Below are 26,935 nucleotides of genomic sequence, written 5' to 3'. Positions count from 1 at the left end.
ATATCAGAGAGTTATATGCAGTGGATCGTTGTCTCGTGCAGCCCATACTACAGCGCCGTCAGAGAGAAAAGAGTTATTACGTGTTGCTATAAAGGTGTGAAAAAAAAATGGTTCAAATAGCTCTGAGCACTATGCGACTTAACATCTGAGGTCATCACTCCCCTAGAACTTAGAACTACTTAAACCTAACTAACCTAAGGACGTCACACACATCCATGCCCGAAGCAGGATTCGAACCTGCGACCGTAGCGGTCCCGCGGTTCCAGACTGAAGCGCCTAGAACCGCTCGGTCAGTCCGGCCAGCTAGAAAGGTGTCTCAAATTCAGTTTTGCTCATGAGAGTATGTTCATTAAGAAGTATAAGCGGATGAAAAACAGCTGTTGTAAATGGTACCTTTTTCTCTTTCTTGTTCCTTTGTTCCACTTCGGCACAGGGCCGACAAGGTTATTTCCTGTTTCTGTACGGTTAGTTTAAAAGGTGGCCGATTGCCCGTGCCGGCCGCGGTGGCCGTGCGGTTCTAGGCACGTCAGTCCGGAACCGCGTGACTGCTACGGTCTCAGGTTCGAATCCTGCCTCGGGCATGGATGTGTGTGATATCCTTAGGTTAGTTAGGTTTAATTAGTTCTAAGTTCTATGGGACTGATGACCTCAGATGTTGAGTTCCATAGTGCTCAGAGCCATTTGATTGCCCGTCCTGTCGCCACTTTGCCAATTACTCGATGCGGCCTTCCAAGTCTGGAACAACTATACTTTTACCTATTTTAAATCACCACACAACTAGAAAACTTCAGTGAAGACTACGGTGTCAGAATCAATGCACCTAATTTAAAAAAAAGTTTATAATTAAACTGACCACTAGTATCGGTAGGAACTGATTCGCTACTTTCTAAAACGTAGATCTTTGGTCGTTATTGCAATATTTCCGGTGTACTGTATGAGAGCCATTTCATTTGTTGCAGTGATAACTTTTTAACCGTCTTTCTTGTTGTTTTTCAGGTACAGCAATGTCCTTGCTTGTAATGCGTCGGTAAAAACGTTCGAGAGGAAAGGAAGCCGACGGGCGTGAGAGTTGTAATTACCGACAAGAAAACAGCAGGAAGTAACGAATTATCAGCTGGAGGCTGACTATTTTTTTCGTACCAGCGCTCTTACCTACAGGCCAGCTTACCTTGGAAGCTGCTCAGTTTCCGCAGTGCTGCTTTCTAAAATGCTCTTTGACAACATGTAGATGGGTGTGGACGAACAGGTGATGACAGGACACAATATGCTTCAAGAATGCCACGAAATTGTTAACGAAATTTGGACAGAGCGTTGCGTAGATGGTTTGTGACAATGAAAACCCTGATTGACAGGGTTTGGTTACAACATTTACATTCATAAACCAGAAAACAGTAAGTCCATTTTACGCGTGTATGCTACTAATTAATATAATGTACAGGAAAGTAAAATGAGGTAAAGAGTTACTGGTAAAGAATTAGTACATAAATAATTACACTTATTAAATAAGGAAATAATAACAATAAACGACTCCAGCAAACAGTCACTAACGTATGGTGCAAAATAATTCTAAAAGTTATAGAAGAATAAAGATAAAATTCAGAATAAAATCCTTTTATTTGCGTCTGTGATCACATTATACACTCCTGGAAATTGAAATAAGAACACCGTGAATTCATTGTCCCAGGAAGGGGAAACTTTATTGACACATTCCTGGGGTCAGATACATCACATGATCACACTGACAGAACCACAGGCACATAGACACAGGCAACAGAGCATGCACAATGTCGGCACTAGTACAGTGTATATCCACCTTTCGCAGCAATGCAGGCTGCTATTCTCCCATGGAGACGATCGTAGAGATGCTGGATGTAGTCCTGTGGAACGGCTTGCCATGCCATTTCCACCTGGCGCCTCAGTTGGACCAACGTTCGTGCTGGACGTGCAGACCGCGTGAGACGACGCTTCATCCAGTCCCAAACATGCTCAATGGGGGACAGATCCGGAGATCTTGCTGGCCAGGGTAGTTGACTTACACCTTCTAGAGCACGTTGGGTGGCACGGGATACATGCGGACGTGCATTGTCCTGTTGGAACAGCAAGTTCCCTTGCCGGTCTAGGAATGGTAGAACGATGGGTTCGATGACGGTTTGGATGTACCGTGCACTATTCAGTGTCCCCTCGACGATCACCAGTGGTGTACGGCCAGTGTAGGAGATCGCTCCACACACCATGATGCCGGGTGTTGGCCCTGTGTGCCTCGGTCGTATGCAGTCCTGATTGTGGCGCTCACCTGCACGGCGCCAAACACGCATACGACCATCAGTGGCACCAAGGCAGAAGCGACTCTCATCGCTGAAGACGACAGGTCTCCATTCGTCCCTCCATTCACGCCTGTCGCGACACCACTGGAGGCGGGCTGCACGATGTTGGGGCGTGAGCGGAAGACGGCCTAACGGTGTGCGGGACCGTAGCCCAGCTTCATGGAGACGGTTGCGAATGGTCCTCGCCGATACCCCAGGAGCAACAGTGTCCCTAATTTGCTGGAAGTGGCGGTGCGGTCCCCTACGGCACTGCGTAGGATCCTACGGTCTTGGCGTGCATCCGTGCGTCGCTGCGGTCCGGTCCCAGGTCGACGGGCACGTGCACCTTCCGCCGACCACTGGCGACGACATCGATGTACTGTGGAGACCTCACGCCCCACGTGTTGAGCAATTCGGCGGTACGTCCACGCGGCCTCCCGCATGCCCACTATACGCCCTCGCTTCAAGTCCGTCAACTGCACATACGGTTCACGTCCACGCTGTCGCGGCATGCTACCAGTGTTAAAGACTGCGATGGAGCTCCGTATGCCACGGCAAACTGGCTGACACTGACGGCGGCGGTGCACAAATGCTGCGCAGCTAGCGCCATTCGACGGCCAACACCGCGGTTCCTGGTGTGTCCGCTGTGCCGTGCGTGTGATCATTGCTTGTACAGATCTCTCGCAGTGTCCGGAGCAAGTATGGTGGTTCTGACACACCGGTGTCAATGTGTTCTTTTTTCCATTTCCAGGAGTGTATTTGCGTCTGTGATCACATTATATAACAGCTAGTCTAAGGACCAATTAACTTTGTGATCATACACGGAAATAAAAGGATTTTATTATACACTTTCTGCATCACTGTTCTATTCGCGGCTACGTCGCAGCTTGTGAAAATAAAGCACAGAGACAAACAGTCCTCATTATCTACGAAACCAAAATAAGTCGAGAAAAATGACTTCCTGTTGACGAAGATGAGAAGCCGGTTTTCAATTTATCTTTCGAATTGTGTTAATTATGTTATGAACAGAAATTTTGTCCAGGACTGTGCATGACTGTAGATTATAAGTCACAGATGTCTTTACTGTTCAAACCACATCTTTAGTTATAATAACATATTTTCCTGTTTGAGTCCCACGTTTTACGGAGGTAGAATGTTGTTTTCAACGAGTACATTAACATTTTTGGATGTTCCATATATTTCATTTTATCACTTAACAATAAATGAAGACCACAGTTGTTAGTTTTACAAGAAAGCTTGTCTAAGAAAATTACCGAATACGTACAGGATGGTTGTGGTTACTGTATGCACTAGTGAAAAACTTCCGATTCACATTTACCCGTCAAGAAATTCAACATGTTAATGATTGCGCTGCCTTGTCAAACTGACACCCTTGAACTTATTAGGTTGCAATGAAGAAGAAAACGATGAAATAAAATAAAATTACTCAGAGAAGTGGAAGTTGAATACTATTATTTTTGTACTTTTGTTTTCTAAGTCACAGTGTACGAGAGTCGCAAAAAGTAATCTGCTTACCGAATTTACTCAATAGAAATTAGCAATTTTTTATGAGAACGGTTGTCAAAATTTTTGTTTACAATTCCTTGAACGCTCCTTGCACTTATGTGTATCAGCTAGGTTTTGACTTTGCATAAATCTGTGACGAAACTTTCCTTGCTTTCGTAGCGACTTCCTGACATGACTACACATCCACGATAGGTCTTTATCCTCTCTCATAACCTCACTCCGCACATACCGGTACAAAGCGTATGGTATAAAGCGCATTGTACAATACTTTTGAATTTTATCGATTTGTGCTCTACACCTTCGACACCTTCGTCCTCAACACTGAATCTACTGCAATGCAGCGAGCGCCACTACTGCCAGCTAAATAAAAGATTCAAACTACTGAAGGCACTAATTACTGATAGGCATAGTTAGCAAATGAAAGATGTTAATAGAGAACAAACAATGTATTTACCTTAACAGTCATAATATATATATATCAGTTCATGATATCCAGTGTTACAAATTTCAAAACTCCGCCATCTCTCTCCCCACATCCACCACTGCTGGCGGCTCACCTCCAATGCGCAACGCTACGCACTGGTAACATCCAGCTGCCGCTGCCCAACACTACAATGGCAGACAACAATGCAAACTAGCCACAGACTGCACACAGCACAGCCAGTGATTTTCATACAGAGCGCTACGTAACGTTGCCAATAAGAAAACATAAACAGCCTACTTACATCCTGTCAGTCTGGCGAAGCAAAAGTATCTTCCTGCCTTTATTAAGTTCCCTTATAACAGACGCAGCCATGGCTGTCACACAGTTTAATGATCACTGATGCCATCCTATACGTTAGCTGATCTTAAATGTTCGTGTCTGTTTGGCTGTCAAAGGTCTAAGAAGTTTCCCTCACGAAGCAGTTTCTCTGCCTGCTCGAAATAATTTTCAGAACAGATACACCAGTCTTGTACGATGCCCTGTGTCTAATGACACTTTCAATTTTTTGACTCTCCCATTCTGCAGATGGCAAATAGAAGTCTCTCCCTATTTCAGTGGCTTGATCCGGAAACTTGCCATTGACATTGTTCAGCTTTACTCCGAAGTGCTCAGCCACTACAAGTCCAGACGCAGATCGTCTAAAGAACCATCAGATTACTATTTTTGACCCACCTCTTATAGTTAGCTTCACATAATTACGATAGTGGAATGTTCTCGATGATTAACGTACAGATGTAATGGACCGGTTGACGTAATAATCTGAAAGTACGGCTGGCTCGCTTGCGATGTCCACAAGAATTTTCGTATGTGCGAAGTGCTGAAATTATCGTTCTGAACCGTTTGCACATCGGCTTAAGCCGAATTCATGAACGATAAATCAAGAGATAATCTTTAGAGCAGCTATCGGCCTAGGACCTGCGCGTTTCTCTCTCTAGCTGTGTATGGTAATAGAGGAACAAATCCGCTGCTCAATATGACGCCAACGCTTGATTGAATTATTTGTCCGCTACATTCGCAAAATATTGTCAAATATATTGCAATACTGACGTAAAAACAAAAATGTAGAACAAGAGAATATAGTTTCTAAAAGATTATGCATCCATTTGCGAGGGAAATCATAAAAAGAAAACATGTTGTAGTTGTGGTCATCATTCCAGTCCGAAAACTGGTTTGACGCAGCTCTCGATGTTAATTTATCCTGTGCAAGCCTCTTCATTTCCGAAGAACTACTGCAATCTACATCCTTCTGAATCTGCTTACTACATTCATCTCGTGGTCTGGCTTTACAATTTTTTCCCCACACACTTCCCGCCAATACTAAATTGGTGATCCCTTGATGTCTCAGAACGTGTCTTATCAACCGATCCCTTCTTTTTGCCAAGTTCTGCCACAAATTTCATTTCTTCACTCTTCTATTCAATACGTTCTCATTAGTTACATGATCTACCCATCCCATCTTCACCTTCCTTTTGTAGCACTACTACATTTCAAAAACATCTGTTCTCTTCTTGTCTGAACGGTTTATCATGCACGTTTCACTTTCTTACAAAGTTACACTCCAGACAAGTGCCTTCAGAAAATATTTTCTAACACTTAAATCTATATTCGATGTTAACAAATTTCTCTTAATCACAAATGCTTTTCTTGCCATTACCAGTATACATTTTATATCTTCTCTACTTTAGCCAGCATCAGTTACTTTACTGGCCAATTACTAAAACTCATCTGTTACTTTTAATATCTCGTTTACTAATGTGATCCCCTCAGCATCGCCTGATTTAATTCGACTACATTCCATTATCCTTTTTTATGTTCATATTATATCCGCAAGGCGCTGTCCATTCCTTTCATCTTCTCTTTCAAGTTCTTTGCTATCTCTGACAGAAATACCATGTGATAGACAAATCTCAGAGATTTTATTTTTTACCCTGAACTTTTATTCTATTTCAAATTTTTCTTTGGTTTCCTTTTCCTGCTTGCTAAATGTACAGACCGAATAAGACTGGGGATAAGATACAACCCTGTCTCAATCCTTTTTCAATTACTCTTCCCTTTCATGTCCCTCGACTCTTATAACCGCCATTTAGTTTCTGTACAAGTTGTAAAAAGCCTTTCATGCCCTGTACTTTACACCTGATGAACATCAACAAAAGCAAAACGAGGATAATGGAATGTAGTCGAATTAAGTCGGGTGATGCTGAGGGAATTAGATTAGGAAATGAGACACTTAAAGTAGTAAAGGAGTTTTCCTATTTGGGGAGCAAAATAACTGATGATGGTCGCAGTAGAGAGGATATAAAATGTAGACTGGCAATGGCAAGGAAAGCGTTTCTGAAGAAGAGAAATTTGTTAACATCGAGTACAGATTTAAGTGTCAGGAAGTCGTTTTTGAAAGTATTTGTATGGAGTGTAGCCATGTATGGAAGTGAAACGTGGACGATAAATAGTTTAGACAAGAAGAGAATAGAAGCTATGCTGAAGATTAGATGGGTAGATCACATAACTAATGAGGAGGTATTGAATAGAATTGGGGAGAAGAGTAGCTTGTGCCACAACTTGACTAGAAGGGATCGGTTGGTAGGACATGTTCCGAGACATCGAGGGATCACCAATTTAGTATTGGAGGGCAGCGTGGAGGGTAAAAATCGTAGAGGGAGACCAAGAGATGAATACACTAAGCAGATTCAGAAGGATGTAGGCTGTAGTAGGTACTGGGAGATGAAGAAGCTTGCACAGGATAGAGTAGCATGGAGAGCTGCATCAAAGCAGTCTCAGGACTGAAGACAACAAAAACAACATACAGAGTGAGAGCGTGATAAGGTTACAAACTTTCAGTTTTGCTGCTTTCAGTATTTCAAAAAGTGTATTTCAGTCAGACTTGTCATAAGCTTCCTCTAAGTCAACAAATGGTATCAACGTAGGTTTGCCCTTCCTTAGCCAATTTTTTGAAAAGAAATCGTAGGGTCGGTATAGCCTTGCGTGTTTCCTGAATTATTAAAAAGAAAAAAAATATATACATTCACATTCGTCAAGCCATTGTACAGTGCACGCAGAAGGGTACATCGTACTGATATTAGCGACTTTCTGCGCTATTCCATTCGCATATGGAGCAAGGGTATAAGATGTATATGCCTCAGTAAGCACAGTAATTTCTCTTACACTCATGAGTACTACGTGATGTACTGTATGCGGCGGTGGCACCAGAACTGTTACACAGTCTTCCTCGAATATCGTTTCTCTCAGTGTTTAGCGTAAGGACGATGCTTTCCTCCTGAAGATTTCCCCTTAAAGCGGGGATTTGAGTATCCTTTCCCACCCTCTGTAGCGATCCGTTACGATCCTGGCAGCGTAACTCTCAATTCCTGTTAGCACGTCTACTTGATAAATGTCCCAAACGTTGCAGCAGTACTCTAGGATCGGTCGCAGCAGCGCGTCTTTCTTTACTGATGCACCCCAATTTCCTACACACAAAAATGTTAAATTCGCCTTTCCTGCAGCTTTTATCGTGGTTATGTAAGGTGCAGCGCTCCTCTGCAAATAATGATAATACAAGCCTACGTTCATAAATTTAGCGAACGTTAAATTCAGTTACTACGCAAGAGAGGGAAGTGTCTTAGTACTATTCAGTCCTTTTGCAGTTTCTTTGTTCGTTTTATCATTGCAAGTAGCGCAGGACCATGACGCAACGTTTCTTGTAACAAGGCGCAATGCAAGGCGTTTTCAGGTGACGTAAGTCCATGACATAGCAGGATCCAGAATGGTCTTGCGCGGAACGACAATTCTGCCGAGACGCACTGAGAACAAAATGAGAGCGAACAACCGTCTGGGGTGTTACCTGTGACGCTTCACTACTGTTGTTTTTTGCATAAAATCAAACAAAAATAAATACCGACCGAGAAATCCTGCGGAGTAAGACAATACATTTGTAGTGAGCAAAAGTGAGATACGTCTCTTGAATATAGCATTACATTAATTTTAAGGGGCAAGACACCGCCACCCGTTGCCTACCAATTCTTTTGACTGTTTTTTATTTAGCTTATGGCATGTAACACATCATATAAAAAAAAGACATAAAAATCATAAGACACAGAAATAAAGAGTAGTCACAGTGTATAACATATAGTTGTAGATATAAAAGTGTTTAAAATAGTGTATATAACAAACAAAAGTTCACAAACAAACATCCAGATTTGTGACATAGTCTGTTGCACTTTCAGTCGCGGTCAGAAACTCATTGGGGTCTCCTGCAAAACGTCTCAGAGTGCAATCTTCCACGATGTGACGAATCGTCTGCCGGTCCGCACCGCAGTCACATCTCGGGGAGGTGATTTTACACCAGCTGTGGAGGCTGTCTGCACATCTGCCGTTATTTGTCCGAATTCGATTCAAGGTCGTCCAAGTTTTCCTTGGCAAATTGAATCCTGGTGGTTGGACATTGATACATGGCATATTCTGCAGGTTTTGGGGCACAGATTCTCTCCACCGCGTTTTCCAGAGGTTGCCATAATTCGGGTTGAGAGGATGCGTATTTTTTGCCTTTTTTAAAGAGGGGTGTCTGGAGCGCAATCTGTTCATCTCCATGGCAGGAACATCCTTATGGATTGGCAGTTTCTCGTTGTTCAGCACTTTTCCATACTCGCGTAAGAGAGCGTTCTCTCTGCGCAGGTCCGGTGGGGGAATGTTGCTCAGTATAGGTAGCCAGTGTAAAGGCGTTGGCTTTATTGTTCCTGATATCATCCTCATTGTGTAGTTTAGTTAAGCATCGATCAAGCATGTGTGTTTACTGTTTGGCCATACCGGTGCGGCATATTCTGCTGTTGTGTAGACAAGTCCCAGAGCCGAAGATCTCAGTACAGCCGCGGAAGAGCCCCACGTAGTCCCACATAGCTTCTGTATGATATTATTTCGAGTTTTAAGTTTTGCGGCTGTATTACGTAGGTGTTCCTTGAATGTTAGGGTTCTGTCAAAGGTGACGCCTAGATATCTGGGGTAATTATTATGGTTTAGCAGCCTGTTTTCGAAATGAACGTTGAGCTTTCTTTTTGCTTGGGCATTGTCGAGGTGAAAGCATGTCACCTCCGTTTTTGTCGCGTTTGGCCGTAATCTCCACCTTCGGAAGTAATCTCCCAGCTTTGTTAGATCCGCAGTTAATGTGTTTTCCGTTGCCTCCATTGATCTGCCTCTTGCAGCTATTGCCCAGTCGTCGGCATATCCGAATTTTTGAGAAGTGGTTTCAGGTAAGTCAGATATGTAGAGGTTAAACATCAATGGCGCCAGAACGGAGCCTTGTGGTAAACCATTGTTGAGCTTCGTTTGGTCACTTTTTAAGTCGCCCATTATGACTCTGAAACTTCTATCTGTGAGCATGTTATCAATGAGGTTGGCCAGCTTGTTACATGGTATGACCCGCAGCAACTTAAATATCAGGCCTTGTCGCCAAATGGTATCATAAGCGGCTGATAGGTCAATAAAGGCTACTCATGTTTTGAGTTTTTTTTTCTGAAAGCTCGCCTCTATGTGAGTTGCTAGGGAGAGGATCTGGTCGGTGCAACTGCGGTTGGGTCGAAAACCTGCCTGTTCAATCGGTACCACTTCAAGAATTTTTCCGCTTATTCTGTTGTAGATGACACGTTCCAGCAGCTTATAGACACAGTTCAGCAGAGCGATAGGGCGGTAGTTTTGGGGCGTGTCATTAGGCTTGCCTGGCTTTAGTATCGCTATAATCTTTGCTCGTTTAAGCTGGTGTGGGATATTACCCAATTCTAAAATATTCTTTTGACTGTATTATGCTAGAACGAAGCTATCTCATGGGCAACCGTTCATTGTTAGTAGAGCAGGTGTGTGAGACTGAAACGGAGCGATGGTCAGGTGTGACCTTCAAAGCGGCACTATAACTTGCATGTGCATATGCATGTGCTTCTCCTCACATTTAGTTAGCAACAGAGTTAAATTAGTTCCCTTTGAGATATCGCAAACTGACTCGCATGTGGAGCGTTCATTCCATTTCATATCGCTTCTTAATATAACACAAACATAGGCTGTCGTAAATCTGAAGGTCTGAACGCCACACCGCTTTACTAGGTATGGTCCTATTGAAGGTCGTATGTCCTCTTCCTCCAACCTTTGAACTAACTTTGCATCGAAGTTTCCCGCGGCAGCATCGTTATACAAAATCTTCTCGGTGGTGAGACCGCGCTAGATCGGAGTTAAAACTCGAGCTTTCGAAGATCTGCCTGTCTTCTTTGTCAGGAGACGACTGTGCCGGGAGGGAAGTCTACTTCCTTCATAGTGACGTTTGAGCTTGTCATTGGTCAGGCGCCGTCACTTGGAATTCTAACTTCTATCGGCGGTGACGTCACCTGGAGAGGGCGAGGCCAACGAGGTAGACAACCCGTGGCGCGTACGTCACAGCACGTGACACTGTAGACCTTAAAGCCGTCGGCACACGGACCGTGCATCCGAACGTTGAGCGTTGAGCGTGCCGAGTTTCTGACGTCACAGCGTGGAATAGCACGCTCGGGAGTCTTTCCGAACGTGCAGAGCAATATCTGGCATGACAGATATTCTGAGCGTGCGTCTGAGCGTTGACCAATGAGATGGCACAACACCACCTACGTCACAAGCTCGCCGTCTCCCTTCAGTACAGAGGTGTGAGGCGCCATATTGGCATTCATTTCAAGCCTATATGGATTTTTGCCGTTCCGAGCACCAGAAAATTGAGAATCACTGCAAAACCCATTGTTAACTGTGTGATTCGTTCCGATAAAATAATGAGAAATATCATATTCGTGGCAAAAGAATTATTGTAACTTACGTATAATGAGAGTAGGCTATTTGAAGGCAGCGACACACTGAAGATCCACCCAAAACGCATTATTCTTGGTACAATTTGTTATAATTAAATTTTAGTTAGTAACATATCTACGATTAATGTTTTTAGCAAGTGCTAAGAATCAGATACTCATGCTGTGGTGTTGGTCTAGCGTAATGATTAGCGTCGCTGACCAAGATATGGTTTTTGTTGGGGCGGAGGTTCGCGTCCTCGCACAACCAATTTTTTTTCCCTAACATTCGCGTTTTTATTAGGTTCTGATACTTTATCATTAGTTTAATATAAGTATAGACTATAATATTTGATGTTATGTAAATATAAGTTAACCTTTTTTTTTTAGGGGTGACTTTGTTCGATTGGCTTAATCTAAAGGACAGCTTGCGCTATTTGTATAAAGATATTTTGCTTCTTCTTCATTTACGCTTCGTAATTCACATGTTGCAAAGATTCTGCTACTGGTTAGGAACAGTGATCCAGTAAGACCGACCTTGGGGTTTTACTAAAATGTGGGAATGATGAAATTATATTTATCTTATGCAGAGAAGTATTCCAAATTTGTAACGTACTGTTTGTAATGGAACTTTTATAAGCCTGTGTCCTTATTGATTGGACATGGTACTTTCCTTTTCGTGGACGATGGAAGAAATGTGCGTTTTAATAGAGCTAACGTGGGAATTTTATGCTCGCCCGTTGGATATACAGTGTGATTTACGAACCAGAAGCATCCCTCAACTGTCGCTGTAGTGCGTTGCGATCGCGTATACCACGTTGGGGCCCACGTACCGTGTGCACAAGTCGCATCGTTCCTGAGCGTTCAGCAGCACGTTGAACTTGGCACTCTCCACGTTAACGTTCGACGGCACGGTCCGTGTGCCGACGGCTTAAGCCTAGTTTACACGACGACATTGGGTTGCGCCACTCGTTGCGTGGAATGAGTTGCACGCAAGTGGTTTCATATTTGACTTTAGACATGGCGAAACCAGTATACACTTCAGTTTCGTCGTCTTGTGGGTTCCTGAGTCCTGTCTAAATGAAAGTTTTGGCAGGTGCACGTCGCACGAGTTGTGATAGAGTTAAAGCTTGTTGGTGAAATCGCTGCATAAGAAAAAAAAAATAAGAAACGTATTTAGATTCGTTCCCGGATAAAGAAAAGACGTCAGCTCGGCTGCTCAGCATCCTTGCTGAAATAATTTATAATGGAAGACCCAAGAAGTTCTTTTAACTATCGTAGAATGTCACCAGAACGGTTCACGTTTCTGCTAAATAGAGTTAATTATGCGATAAGGAATAAAGGTACTGTAATACATGAAGCACTGTCTCCAGAACAGAAATTACATATCATATTGCGTGCATTACAATCGAGAACACTGGGCATGCTATAAGACGCGATTTTAGTTGGTGATGACGCTTTTTCATTAACACCAATAATTATTAACAGTAATAATTATTAACACTAACAGCAGTAATTATTCGAAGCAGGCCGCATTAAGAAGAGGATGGTTTGCAACTACTTTCTTGAAGTTAGATCTTTACAGTGGCAATATTTCAAACTTCAAACAAACACTCCTGGAAATTGAAATAAGAACACCGTGAATTCATTGTCCCAGGAAGGGGAAACTTTATTGACACATTCCTGGGGTCAGATACATCACATGATCACACTGACAGAACCACAGGCACATAGACACAGGCAACAGAGCATGCACAATGTCGGCACTAGTACAGTGTATATCCACCTTTCGCAGCAATGCAGGCTGCTATTCTCCCATGGAGACGATCGTAGAGATGCTGGATGTAGTCCTGTGGAACGGCTTGCCATGCCATTTCCACCTGGCGCCTCAGTTGGACCAGCGTTCGTGCTGGACGTGCAGACCGCGTGAGACGACGCTTCATCCAGTCCCAAACATGCTCAATGGGGGACAGATCCGGAGATCTTGCTGGCCAGGGTAGTTGACTTACACCTTCTAGAGCACGTTGGGTGGCACGGGATACATGCGGACGTGCATTGTCCTGTTGGAACAGCAAGTTCCCTTGCCGGTCTAGGAATGGTAGAACGATGGGTTCGATGACGGTTTGGATGTACCGTGCACTATTCAGTGTCCCCTCGACGGTCACCAGTGGTGTACGGCCAGTGTAGGAGATCGCTCCCCACACCATGATGCCGGGTGTTGGCCCTGTGTGCCTCGGTCGTATGCAGTCCTGATTGTGGCGCTCACCTGCACGGCGCCAAACACGCATACGACCATCATTGGCACCAAGGCAGAAGCGACTCTCATCGCTGAAGGCGACACGTCTCCATTCGTCCCTCCATTCACGCCTGTCGCGACACCACTGGAGGCGGGCTGCACGATGTTGGGGCGTGAGCGGAAGACGGCCTAACGGTGTGCGGGACCGTAGCCCAGCTTCATGGAGACGGTTGCGAATGGTCCTCGCCGATACCCCAGGAGCAACAGTGTCCCTAATTTGCTGGGAAGTGGCGGTGCGGTCCCCTACGGCACTGCGTAGGATCCTACGGTCTTGGCGTGCATCCGTGCGTCGCTGCGGTCCGGTCCCAGGTCGACGGGCACGTGCACCTTCCGCCGACCACTGGCGACAACATCGATGTACTGTGGAGACCTCACGCCCCACGTGTTGAGCAATTCGGCGGTACTTTCACCCGGCCTCCCGCATGTCCACTATACGCCCTCGCTCAAAGTCCGTCAACTGCACATACGGTTCACGTCCACGCTGTCGCGGCATGCTACCAGTGTTAAAGACTGCGATGGAGCTCCGTATGTCACGGCAAACTGGCTGACACTGACGGCGGCGGTGCACAAATGCTGCGCAGCTAGCGCCATTCGACGACCAACACCGCGGTTCCTGGTGTGTCCGCTGTGCCGTGCATGTGATCATTGCTTGTACAGCCCTCTCGCAGTGTCCGGAGCAAGTATGGTGGGTCTGACACACCGGTGTCAATGTGTTCTTTTTTCCATTTCCAAGAGTGTATATGAATTGGACGTTTTAAGTAGATAAATATTGAGTAAAGAATGCAGCTTCTTCATTTGTGTAGCGTTCCTTCCAGTCAACAATATTCCTTAAAAAAATAGTCGTCGAACTGGAACGATGGGATTTTACTCTTATAGACGAGAGTATTTCCACAGCTAGACTTACATTTGCTTGTATTTTTCCTAATTTAGTTGTGTACGTGCTCCTAATTCAATAAATTTTGCCCTGTAGCTCAGATACTGTCAAACTATCTATCTTCTGATCGCACGTGAGCAGCAATATGTTGCTTATTTTTGTAATCAGCATCACTGAAACCCCACAAACACCTATGCAAAGCATAGATATCCAAAAAGCGAACATTATTCTCCGTTCTGCACTTCATATTTCAGTTTGTATACACTTTACGAACACACATAACCTCAAAACTCACGCAACTAGTGTTGCCAAAGTTCGAATACGCCGGAAGAGTTTAGATTCACCGACGAGTTGCGCAACCACGCGGCGCGCATGCGCAATGGCCGGTAGCGCAGTTGCCTTCAACCTAGTGTCGTCGTGTAAACTAGGCTTTAAGAGTGCCTGCAACCGTTTCCGCCGGGAGTGAGTAACTATTTCAGACGAGTTTAATCATTCTTGACCGTGCGTTAAAATACATTCGAGCTCTCGAAAGCCCAAGGAAAAGTTACCATTAGTGGGTGCCATTTTCCGCAGCTGTATTCAGTACCTCCCCACTACCCGATCTGCACAACTTACCTTCATCGCTGTTCCGCAGCACAACATTTGAAAAGTTTCTGTCCCCTTCTTGTCTGAAGTGAATATCGCCACGTTTCACTTCCGTACAAAGCTGCACTCCAGACAAATACTTTCAGACAAGTCTTCCTAACACCTAAGATTGTACTAGATGCAAAGAAATTCCTCCTCTTCGACAATGCTTTCTGTGCTACAACTATTCTGCATTTTATATCCTCTCTACTTCATCCATTATCAGTTAGTTTGCTGCCCAGATTTACTACTTTCAGTGTCTCATTCACAATTCCATTCCTTCGGCATCATCTGTACCGAGATGCCAGTATAACAGCAGTCTTAAGATGCAAGCGACTACACGGCGAGCTGGACATCTGGCTCGGATGAAAGACGACAAGTGGCCACGGAAGCTGCTGGTTTTCATCGCCACAGGCAGGAGACTCCTTCTGTGGTGTCACCGCCAGACACCACACTTGGCTAGGTGGTAGCCTTTAAATCGGCCGCGGTCCGTTAGTATACGTGGGACCCGCGTGTCGCCACTATCAGTGATGGCAGACCGAGCGCCGCCACACGGCAGGTCTAGAGAGACTTCCTAGCACTCGCCCCAGTTGTACAGCCGACTTTGCTAGCGATGGTTCACTGTCTACATACGCTCTCATTTGCCGAGACGATAGTTAGCATAGCCTTCAGCTACGTCAATTGCTACGACCTAGCAAGGCGCCAGTACCAGTTACTATTGATACTGAAACCATGTACCGTCAAGAGCGACGCTCATCATTAATGGATTAAAGTTAAGTATTCCACCAGCTACGTCCGTTTTTTTTCTAAAGTCTAATTTCCTTGTCCTGTTCCAGACCTCACGCCAGCCTGCGTGAGCTAAAACGCGTGCCTTTCGGCTTCCTCTAGTACCCGGTGTTGGCTCTCCTGTCAACCCACAACACCTTCAAGGCCAAGGAAGAGGAGGATGGATGGCCTCCTTGAAGACCTGCAGCAGTTAGCGGCAAGTTTGGACGGGTGGTGGATGGCAGCGATGGATAGAAAACAGTGGAGAAGGAAACTTGTAGTAGCGCGCCGTCCTTTGGGCCCGATCGTGTAAAAGAAATGGACATGGAACATAGACTACTGTGTGTGTGTGAATGTTATGAATGTTTTTCGATATCGAACAATTCCTCTAAAGAAATCAATTCGCATTCACAAGCATCGATTTGGTGATCGATTCGTTCACTTAACCCAGAAGTCTAGATGGCGGTACTCAGGTTTCGGTATCGTACCCAGCTTTCGATATTTTACTGGTAAAAAAAAAAGGGTGACAGGCCAGATACTGTTTACGACATACATAAATGTTTTTAGTTCCCTAAGACTGATCGCATGTTGTGATGCTGTGAGGATCCTATATCCTCGCACGTCGACATATTTGCCTTCTTGGTGACATTCAGTCATAGATTTTGTTTTTGCTTAGCGTGAGCGCTTGTGTTAAACGCAGTGACTGCGGTATTAGGCAAGCAGTGAAGTTCAGGTGATGTGCTTGCCGGCATTCTTCGCACATACTTGCTAATTTGATTTCAGTATAATTCAAAAATGGTTAAAATGGCTCTGAGCACTATGGGACTTAACATCTGTGGTCATCAATCCCCTAGAACTTAGTAAACCTAACTAACCTAAGGACATCACACACATCCACGCCCGAGGCAGGATTCGAATCTGCGACCGTAGTAGTCGCGCGGATCCGGACTGAAGCGTCTAGAACCGCTAGACCAGAGCGGCGGCCTCAGTATAATTATTCGCGTCGCGTTCTTATTGCTTTTAAGGTTTCAGAGTGAAATGACCAGTTCTGTGTCGTGACATGCGAAATATTGCTAAAACCGAGTGTGTTTAAAAGCTTTTCACTTTCAACATTTGCCGGCCGTTGTGGCCAAGCGGTTCTAGACGCTTCAGTCCGGAACTGCGTGACTGCTACGGTCACAGGTTCGAATCCTGCCTCGGGCATGGATGTGTGCGATGTCCTTAGGTTAGTTTGGTTTAATTAGTTCTAAGTTCTAGGGGACTGATGACCACAGATGTTCTGTTTAGGAGTGGAACAGGGAGAGAAGAAGCTAGTTGTGGTACGAGGTACCCGCCGCCATGCACCGTATGGTGGATTGCGGAGTATGTACGTAGATGTAGATGTTAAGTCTCATAGTGCTCAGAGCCACTGAACTTTCAACATTTTGTTGACAGGGGACCAGCACCTGTGTTAAATTTCATAAAGTATTTATTAACGATTCTGTCAATAGCTGCAGTGCGTACGTTGGGCGACTAGTTTCAAACTTTACAGGTTCATTTTGAAGCCTGGCCTACTGAGGCTGCACTGTCAGTGCCTGATTTTGATAACGAACGTCAAAATGGCAACAATTGCTTTGTAAAATGTTTGCAGAATGAATAAGACAATCCATACGTGCCTCTTAGCAATTCAAAAAGGTCAAAAACAAGGAAATACACGATAATACTCATCCAACACCATATGTTTCTCTTTAGACTACCTGGCCAAAGTGCTAAGGCAAAGATGAATGGGAGAGAAAAATAGGATCTTTGACGGCACATTACCGCTTAAATCTTTGTCCGTACCTCGTGGTCTAGTGTTTAGCATCGGTGCCTCTAGATCGCGGGGTCCCGCATTCGATTCCCGCCCAGGGCGGACATATTTTTCTCTTGGAGACTGAGTGTTTGTGTTCTCCTAATCATTTCATATCGTCTTCTTCATACACTCCTGGAAATTGAAATAAGAACACCGTGAATTCATTGTCCCAGGAAGGGGAAACTTTATTGACACATTCCTGGGGTCAGATACATCACATGATCACACTGACAGAACCACAGGCACATAGACACAGGCAACAGGACATACACAATGTCGGCACTAGTACAGTGTATATCCACCTTTCGCAGCAATGCAGGCTGCTGTTCTCCCATGGAGACGATCGTAGAGATGCTGGATGTAGTCCTGTGGAACGGCTTGCCATGCCATTTCCACCTGGCGCCTCAGTTGGACCAGCGTTCGTGCTGTACGTGCAGACTGCGTGAGACGACGCTTCATCCAGTCCCAAACATGCTCAATGGGGGACAGATCCGGAGATCTTGCTGGCCAGGGTAGTTGACTTACACCTTCTAGAGCACGTTGGGTGGCACGGGATACATGCGGACGTGCATTGTCCTGTTGGAACAGCAAGTTCCCTTGCCGGTCTAGGAATGGTAGAACGATGGGTTCGATGACTGTTTGGATGTACCGTGCACTATTCAGTGTCCCCTCGACGATCACCAGTGGTGTACGGCCAGTGTAGGAGATCGCTCCCCACACCATGATGCCGGGTGTTGGCCCTGTGTGCCTCGGTCGTATGCAGTCCTGATTGTGGCGCTCACCTGCACGGCGCCAAACACGCATACGTCCATCATTGGCACCAAGGCAGAAGCGACTCTCATCGCTGAAGACGACACGTCTCCATTCGTCCCTCCATTCACGCCTGTCGCGACACCACTGGAGGCGGGCTGCACGATGTCGGGGCGTGAGCGGAAGACGGCCTAACGGTGTGCGGGACCGTAGCCCAGCTTCATGGAGACGGTTGCGAATGGTCCTCGCCGATACCCCAGGAGCAACAGTGTCCCTAATTTGCTGGGAAGTGGCGGTGCGGTCCCCTACGGCACTGCGTAGGATCCTACGGTCTTGGCGTGCATCCGTGCGTCGCTGCGGTCCGGTCCCAGGTCGACGGGCACGTGCACCTTCCGCCGACCACTGGCGACAACATCGATGTACTGTGGAGACCTCACGCCCCACGTGTTGAGCAATTCGGCGGTACGTCCACCCGGCCTCCCGCATGCTCACTATACGCCCTCGCTCAAAGTCCGTCAACTGCACATACGGTTCACGTCCACGCTGTCGCGGCATGCTACCAGTGTTAAAGACTGCGATGGAGCTCCGTATGCCACGGCAAACTGGCTGACACTGACGGCGGCGGTGCACAAATGCTGCGCAGCTAGCGCCATTCGACGACCAACACCGCGGTTCCTGGTGTGTCCGCTGTGCCGTGCATGTGATCATTGCTTGTACAGCCCTCTCGCAGTGTCCGGAGCAAGTATGGTGGGTCTGACACACCGGTGTCAATGTGTTCTTTTTTCCATTTCCAGGAGTGTATATATGCATAAGTCACCGAAGAGGCGTCAAATATAGAGACTTGCGCTGGGCGGCAGAAACAATTTCATTTGAACCATCATTTCCTCTCATTGAATATCTGAACAGTGAGACATAATAAACCAGTTAACGAGCAGAATCGTGGGTAGGCTCACGACTGTTTCATGCGTCTTCCTGTCTGGGATGGGGAGTGTGGTGTCACCGCAAGACACCACACTTGCTAGGTGGTAGCTTAAATCGGCCGCGGTCCATTAGTACATGTCGGACCCGCGTGTCGCCACTGTCAGTACTTGCAGACCTAGCGCCACCACATGGCAGGTCTAGAAAGACGGACTAGCACTCGCCCCAGTTGTACGACGACTTTGCTAGCGACTACACTGACGAAGCCTTACTCTCATTTGCCGAGAGACAGTTAGAATAGCCTTCAGCTAAGTCCATGACTACGACCTAGCAAGGCGCCATTAGCCTTACATAGCAATTGATAATTATCGTCCAAAGCCTGTCTCAACAAGAACGATGTATACCACAAGGATAATAAAGTTAAGTAAACAGACATTACGTTCTTTTCTTATTAGCATTCATTGAGCGTCCTGTTTCAGACTTCACGCCCGTCTGCATTAGTTAGCGTGCCTTTCGGCTACCTCCGAGTGGCGTGGCTGTCTTGCTACGCCACAACAGGGAGACTCCTGCGTCTTTGCACGGTAAACCAGAGATATGCGCGACTGTACACCATTGGATGCGCACCCTTGCCTCCTCGTGCAACGGCCATATGCACCAACTGCATACGGAAAGTTGCACGGTTACACACGGACCTTTATCCTGTCTTATGCTGTAGCCAAGCAGTGAGTAGGCCGCTAAACATTTTAGACGCCTCTGTTTCTCTTGAACGATGTCCAAGTAACCGAGTCCAGTACATTACAGTAATTTCCCTATTCTCTGAACCAGCATTCATTATACAGGATGATTCAAAAAGAATACCACAACTTTAGGAATTTAAAACTCTGCAACGACAAAAGGCAGAGCTAAGCATTATCTGTCGGCGAATTAAGGGAGCTATAAAGTTTCATTTAGTTGTACATTTGTTCGCTTGAGGCGCTGTTGACTAGGCGTCAGCGTCAGTTGATGCTAAGATGGCGACCGCTCAACAGAAAGCTTTTTGTGTTATTGAGTACGGCAGAAGTGAATCGACGACAGTTGTTCAGCGTGCATTTCGAACGAAGTATGGTGTTAAACCTCCTGATAGGTGGTGTATTAAACGTTGGTATAAACAGTTTACAGAGAATGGGTGTTTGCGCAAAGGGAAAAGTTCTGGACGGCCGAGAACGAGTGATGAAAATGTAGCACGCATCCAGCAAGCATTTGTTCGCAGCCCAGGAAAAACGACTCGCAGAGCTAGCAGAGAGCTGCAAATTCCACAATCAACTGTATGGAGAGTCCTACGAAAAAGGTTAGTTATGAAACCTTATCGTCTGAAATTGGTTCAAGCACTGTCTGCAGCTGATAAGATTAAAAGAATCGATTTCTGTGATTTTATCCTTTCTCAAATGGAAACAGATGAATCTTTCGTTTCAAAGATTGTGTTTAGTGATGAAGCAACTTTCCACACTAACGGGAAAGTCAACCGTCACAATGTCTGTATATGGGGCACTGAGAATCCGCGGGAAACAACTCAGTATGAACGTGACTCGCCTAAGGTGAACGTTTTCTGTGCCATTTCAGCCAATAAAGTTTTTGGTCCCTTTTTCTTCGAAGGTGCTACTGTAACTGGACTACAGTATCTGGAGATGTTAGAGAATTGGCTGTTCCCTCAGCTCGAACAAGAAGCACAACAATTCATATTTCAGCAGGATGGAGCGCCACCACATTGGCACTTATCTGTCCGTAACTACCTGAACGTCAACTACCCGAGGCGATGGATCGGCCGCCAGGCAGCCCGTGACAGAGCACTTCACCACTGGCCTCCAAGAAGCCCTGATCTTACCCCCTGCGATTTTTTCTTGTGGGTGTATGTTGAGGATATGGTGTTTCGGCCACCTCTCCCAGCCACCATTGATGATTTGAAACGAGAAATAACAGCAGCTATCCAAACTGTTACGCCTGATATGCTACAGAGAGTGTGGAACGAGTTGGAGTATCGGGTTGATATTGCTCGAGTGTCTGGAGGGGGCCATATTGAACATCTCTGAACTTGTTTTTGAGTGAAAAAAGACCTTTTTAAATACTCTTTGTAATGATGTATAACAGAAGGTTATATTATGTTTCTTTCATTAAATACACATTTTTAAAGTTGTGGTATTCTTTTTGAATCACCCTGTACTGTTCACAGGATGTGTCTAAAACTACGTTTAACGCAGCAGTCGTGTGGTTTATGATACGGTACGTCAAACATGTCAGCCTATGTTGCGACACAAAGCAAGAAACATATTATTTCCTCCAGTGGAGCGTCATAGGGAGATGGTGTGATGGCTCTGAGCACTATGCGACTCAACTTCTGAGGTCATCAGTCGCCTAGAACTTAGAACTAATTAAACCTAACTAACCTAAGGACATCACACACATCCATGCCCGAGGCAGGATTCGAACCTGCGACCGTAGCGGACGCTCCGTTCCAGACTGTAGCGCCTAGAACCGCACGGCCACTACGGCCGGCAGACGATGTGACTCTGACATACTACAACCCTGCACCTCGCGCTAATAGCTGGCTTGCGGATTACAGAAAGGTCATGCAGCGTAAAACTAACCTAATCGACAGCAGGATGTCTGCAAACAAAAATTGATATCGCTTTTTTACGCGCATATTTGCACTCGTTCTGACACTACGCCTCAGAGCAGAAGACATTGATCCACACGCCAGAATATATGCGGGTATTTCTACGAAACGACAGCAATCCGACAAAATTCAGTAACCCTGCTGGAGAATAAATCATTTTCTTCGTTAGTTTGATATATGGAAGACGACAGGTGGCTCTGTCGGGAGGAAAGGTAGGTTTGATTTATCTGTTATACCGGAGCGCCACGCCGTGCAAGGTGGAGATCGGGGATTCTCCCGGCAGCTCACGTGCGCGGCGAGACACCGGCCGTAAATCGCGAGACGAGAAAGCGCCTCGCCCGGCTCTTGATGCGGGGGTGGAGAGACGGTGTGGGGGCGGGTGGGAGAGAGGAGTGGGGGGAAAGAGAGGGGGGTCAGAAACTGGGCCGCCGCCAGACGTGGCTGCAGATACCGCCGCAGCGGCAATTAGTCGGCCCAGACACGACCTGCCGCGGGGTACGAGCGTGCGCCCTTAGATAAGTCGCCGTGAGGCACGGCCGCCCACTAACGGGACCCGACGAGACCGCCGACTAAAGCACTGGGCGGCTCTCCGTCATCGCGGACAAAACACCGCAGTTTATGACTCGATGTTCTAACACTTGTAACCAGAGCGCGCTAGAAAGCAGCACTCCCACCCGCCTTGTTGTAACTATTACTACACCTATCTTTGTTCTACTGTGTTGCGAATACAGGGTGGCGCACGAAATGTGTTACCAATTGTTTCTTTCACAATTTACGACGCACATTAGATATCCCGCTGGGATCTCTACAGCAGTACCAGCAGAGCTTGGAAAAACAAATGAGTTACGAAGTGACGTGTAATTCACGATACTGCCGCTAGGAGACTAGTAAGCAGCAATGGCTGACAATGGAAGTCTGGCGACACAGCAACGATCGGCAATTGTTTTACTTTTTCATGAAACGAAAAACCTTGCTGTGACTCAGAGGCGTTTTCGACAACAGTTTAACACACGATGGGTCCCTTGCAAGAAGACCATCCACAGGTTTGTAGCGGGACTTTGAATTTCGCCGCGCTGCACTCGTTCCCTCAGACGTGAATTGTGCCGTCGCAGCGGTATGAGCGCTCGACGGCAGAGAAAATACTAAAATTGTAACTCTTTTTTGTTTTTCTAACCGTTTTTTTGTTTGTCTCTTGATAGCGGAAGCTTAATGCAGACGTGATCTGATGCTGGCGTAAAAAACTAATAGCTAGTCTTGATCTGATTTTAATGTGTAGACATATTGAGGAAGTTGTTATGAAATTTGGAGGAGAGAAGCAATGTAAAATAAATTGCATTTAATATCAAGGCGGTTTTGTGTACATTAGAAATTCCTGGACAATGAAACTTATTGCAAGATTTCGGAGCAGACTTTTCACGCAGAATTGAAGATTTTTGAAGCACTGGACGCCGCACGAAACAAGAAGACATGTTAACATGGTAAAGAATTAGCTCTAAGCTACGCCATTTCCCCCTGTCAGTTAGATTTTGTTATTCTCTGTTCTTCTTCAACAATTTTGTAGTGGAAATTGGTTTAACTTTTGCTCAAAAACGCCACAAGGACCACCCCAACAATAGCTTTCACGAAGTCCGATAGCTTTTCTGTAACACGGAGTCCGATTTGCTTTTCATTCTGTCCCTTTTTCACGGTCATTTACGATTTTAAAACCCCCTTTTTATTCACCATTTCTTCCCACATTTCCAACCTTTCCTTTTTTTTCTTTTTCTTTTCTTCTCATTTCTTTTTTTATTAACCACTACAGGTTGTACGATAAATTTGTACAGGAAGGAACAGTATTGGAAGCGAAGCGACCTCGGCCTTAGCCTGTTTGTTTGCCGGAGAATATTAAAGCGGTACGAGTTGCTGTACAGAGAAGTCCCGGGAAATCGTGTTTCGCAGCAGTGTAACTGGGAATATCCAGACACTCCGTTCAACGCATTCTTAAAAGTGACCTCCATATGTACCCATACAAGATGACCTGTGCACAGAAGCTCACTGAAGAACACAAGCAGCAGAGACTACTGTTTGCTCAGTGGGCGGAGGGTAGGGAAGAGACTCTCAGCAACGTTTGGTTTTTAGACGAGGCGCATTTTCATTTAGAAGGTGTGGTTAACAAACAAAATGTACGCTTTTGGGCCACTGAAAACCCACAAGTGCTTCATGAACGACAACATTATGCTCCGAGAATTACAGCGTGGGCAGCAATTTCCAGGCACGGACTTATTGGACCCTTTTCCTTTGAAGAAACTGTGAACAGTGAGCGTTATTTGAGCATGCTTCGCAATAGCTTCATTCCACAGCTTCTTGCTGCCGCCTTGCCCTTCAACACGCAGTGGTTCATGCAAGATGGAGCAAGGCCACATACCGCAAACACTGTGTTGGAGTTTTTACACGAGCATTTCGACATGCGGATCATTTCACTCAGGTTTCCAGGTCGCTTCAATGACGGACAAAATTGGCCCCCCAATAGTCCAGACCTCAATCCATGTGACTTTTTTCCTTGGGGAAAATTTCCCGAAACGTCCACGTGATTTAACGGAGTTCAGAAGACTTATTCTTCAAGCTTGCAGTGAAATTGCGGAAAACATGTGCCGTAGGGTAATCACTAACTTCGGTGTTCGTTTGAAGGAAGTTAGGAAACGAAATGGTAGACATATTGAGCATGTGCTGAGTTAGAACAAATCTCCATGGACGGCTCTTCATTGTAGCACATGTTCCTTTCAGATTGTATTGACAATAAAGTTTATATTCAAAAACAAAATGGTGACACATTTCGTGCGCCACCCTGTAGATCTTTTGTGTTGCGAATAGATCTTTTTTAACATCGATTGCTGATGAGTTCAGTTGACAATCCCCGTAGCGGTGGTGCTCTTCTAGAACTGTTGACTGAATGTTTACTGAAAAGTATCACTCCAGTTGCCGATTACGCTGTAGTTTTCTTCATGCAAACGTTTTCGACTCAACTATAAGTTAACGTGGCTGTCGGGAACAGAAGTACCGCGTGGTTATAATTAAAGTGCTGCCATTCACGGTGGTCCAGTATGGGCAAGGATACTTGGTAGATGTGCTAAAGGGTTACTGCATAACCGATTTACACTGGCAAAAACATTAGTTCCAATCGTAACCACCAGGCACAAATCTAGCGCTGTACACTGTTTGCAGCCAGAACGGGAGTGAACTGTATGGCTATCGAGAAGAGAGCCCGCGCATTGTTAGTGAAACTATTTTATGTGAACGACAGTAATTACAGCCGACAGAAAGATCTAAGGAGAGGCGCGACGCCAACAAAAGGTTTAAAGAAGATAATAAAGAAATTCGAAAACTCGAATGAGCTTGGTCTTCCCGCTGGAAGTTATTTACAAGGTTGCTGTTGCTGTAACTGACCATGCAGTACGTCCCCCAGGTAACGCTAGTGCCCTTGCAGAGTCACGAGAATTGAGCATCTCACGGTCAACATTATGGAAAGTTTTGTGGGCTATTTTTCACTGTTACCCGTACAAATGTACACGGCGCAGCAACTGAAACTTTACGATGGGCAGCAATGTTCTGAATTTGCCCTTCGGTTTCTGGCGCGAATCGAAGTTGATGGCATGTGACTGGGCAATATTCTATGGAGCAACGAGGCACATTTTATTTATTTATTTAACCTGATCAGATTAGGGCCATCAGGCCCTCTCTTACATCGGACCAGTGTTCCACACATGCAGCATTTCACACATCAGAGTTACATCATGACAATAGTTTAAATGAGAAAATTAGCTTACTCTAGTGACAATATGAATAAAGAGTAGTAACTAAGACCTAATAAAGTAAATGCGGCAGTATTTTTACAACAGGTGCTATACATACAGATTATGATAAAAGCAATAATAATAACAGTAAAACGAAAAATCAAATAATAATGATAAACATGACTAAGACCTTATAAAGTAAATGCTGGCAGTATTTTTACATCAGGTGTTATACAGTATTATTACTCCCAAACTCTTTGCTGAGGGAGAGAAGTTAATATTTGTTCCATTTAGGATAAGAGGTGGTACGGATTCCCGATGTTTTGGGCTAATGAGCTTAGAGTGACCAACAAGTACCGCTTGGGTTTTAGATGGGTTTAGTTTTAGACCTATGTCCTGTGCCCATTTTGACAGTGCATCGAGGTCAGTATTGAAATTTTCAATAGCTTTCTTGAGATTGCTTGGTTTCGCACTTAGATACAACTGAAGGTCATCAGCATACATATGATATTTGCAATAGGTCAGAACCGATGACACATCATTGACATAAAGAGAGAAGAGTACAGGACCTAATACTGAGCCTTGGGGAACGCCTGACACTACCTGCCGCCATTGTGATTTTATATTCCCAGAGAGGACGCGTTGCTGACGAGACGTCATGTATGAGCGAAACCATTGCACTGCGCTTGGTGAGAAATTTAGACCGCTAAGTTTGGCTAGTAAGATGTCGAAGTCGACAGTATCAAATGCTTTGCTGAAATCCAAGAAGCAAATGATAGTCGCTTCTTGTCTGTCCATGGCAAGTTTCAGGTCATCTGTCACCTTTATCAGAGCGGATGTTATGCTTCGATGTTTACGGAAACCTGATTGGTATTCGTCTAGTAGGTTGTTAGTAGTTAGGTAGTTGGTGAGCTGGTCATGAACTATATATTCTAAGGCCTTTGATAGTGCAGGAAGAAGGCAGATGGGGCGGTAGTCAGAGGGTGCTGTGGCGATGTCCTTTTTAGGCAGTGGCTGAATTTGTCCCAGTTTCCAGGCCTGAGGGAAAATACTTGTAATTAATGAATCGTTGAAAATGTCTGCTATAGAGGGCAGTAGTTGGTCAATAATAAGTTTTACCATCTGGATAGTGATACCATCATGTCCAGTAGATGCTGATCTAATCCGCATTATGGCTTTCTTGACAGTACTGCAAGTGACGTGCTGTAGATAGAATTTTTCTTTGCTAGAGTCGTTCATCCTCATGAAGTAATCAATGATTCTCTGTTTTTTTTTTTTCACTACAGGGTGCAGTCAACAGAAGAACTGCCGAATTTGGGGTACTGTTAAACAGCGTGTTGTGCATGGAGAGCCATTGCTAT

The 26,935-nt window shown here is 45.3% G+C and overlaps 1 protein-coding gene across 2 annotated transcripts in view; it reads right to left on the bottom strand.

Annotated features, from left to right (window-relative positions):
• LOC126163164 (ankyrin repeat and fibronectin type-III domain-containing protein 1) overlaps nt 1-26,935 on the bottom strand; it is a 793,804-nt gene that overhangs the window by 469,607 nt on the left and 297,262 nt on the right. The window lies entirely within an intron of this gene.

The sequence above is a fragment of the Schistocerca cancellata genome, chromosome 2 (genome assembly GCF_023864275.1).
Source record: "Schistocerca cancellata isolate TAMUIC-IGC-003103 chromosome 2, iqSchCanc2.1, whole genome shotgun sequence".
Classification (NCBI taxonomy): Eukaryota; Metazoa; Arthropoda; class Insecta; order Orthoptera; family Acrididae; genus Schistocerca; species Schistocerca cancellata.
This window is presented reverse-complemented; position numbering and strand designations above follow the sequence as displayed.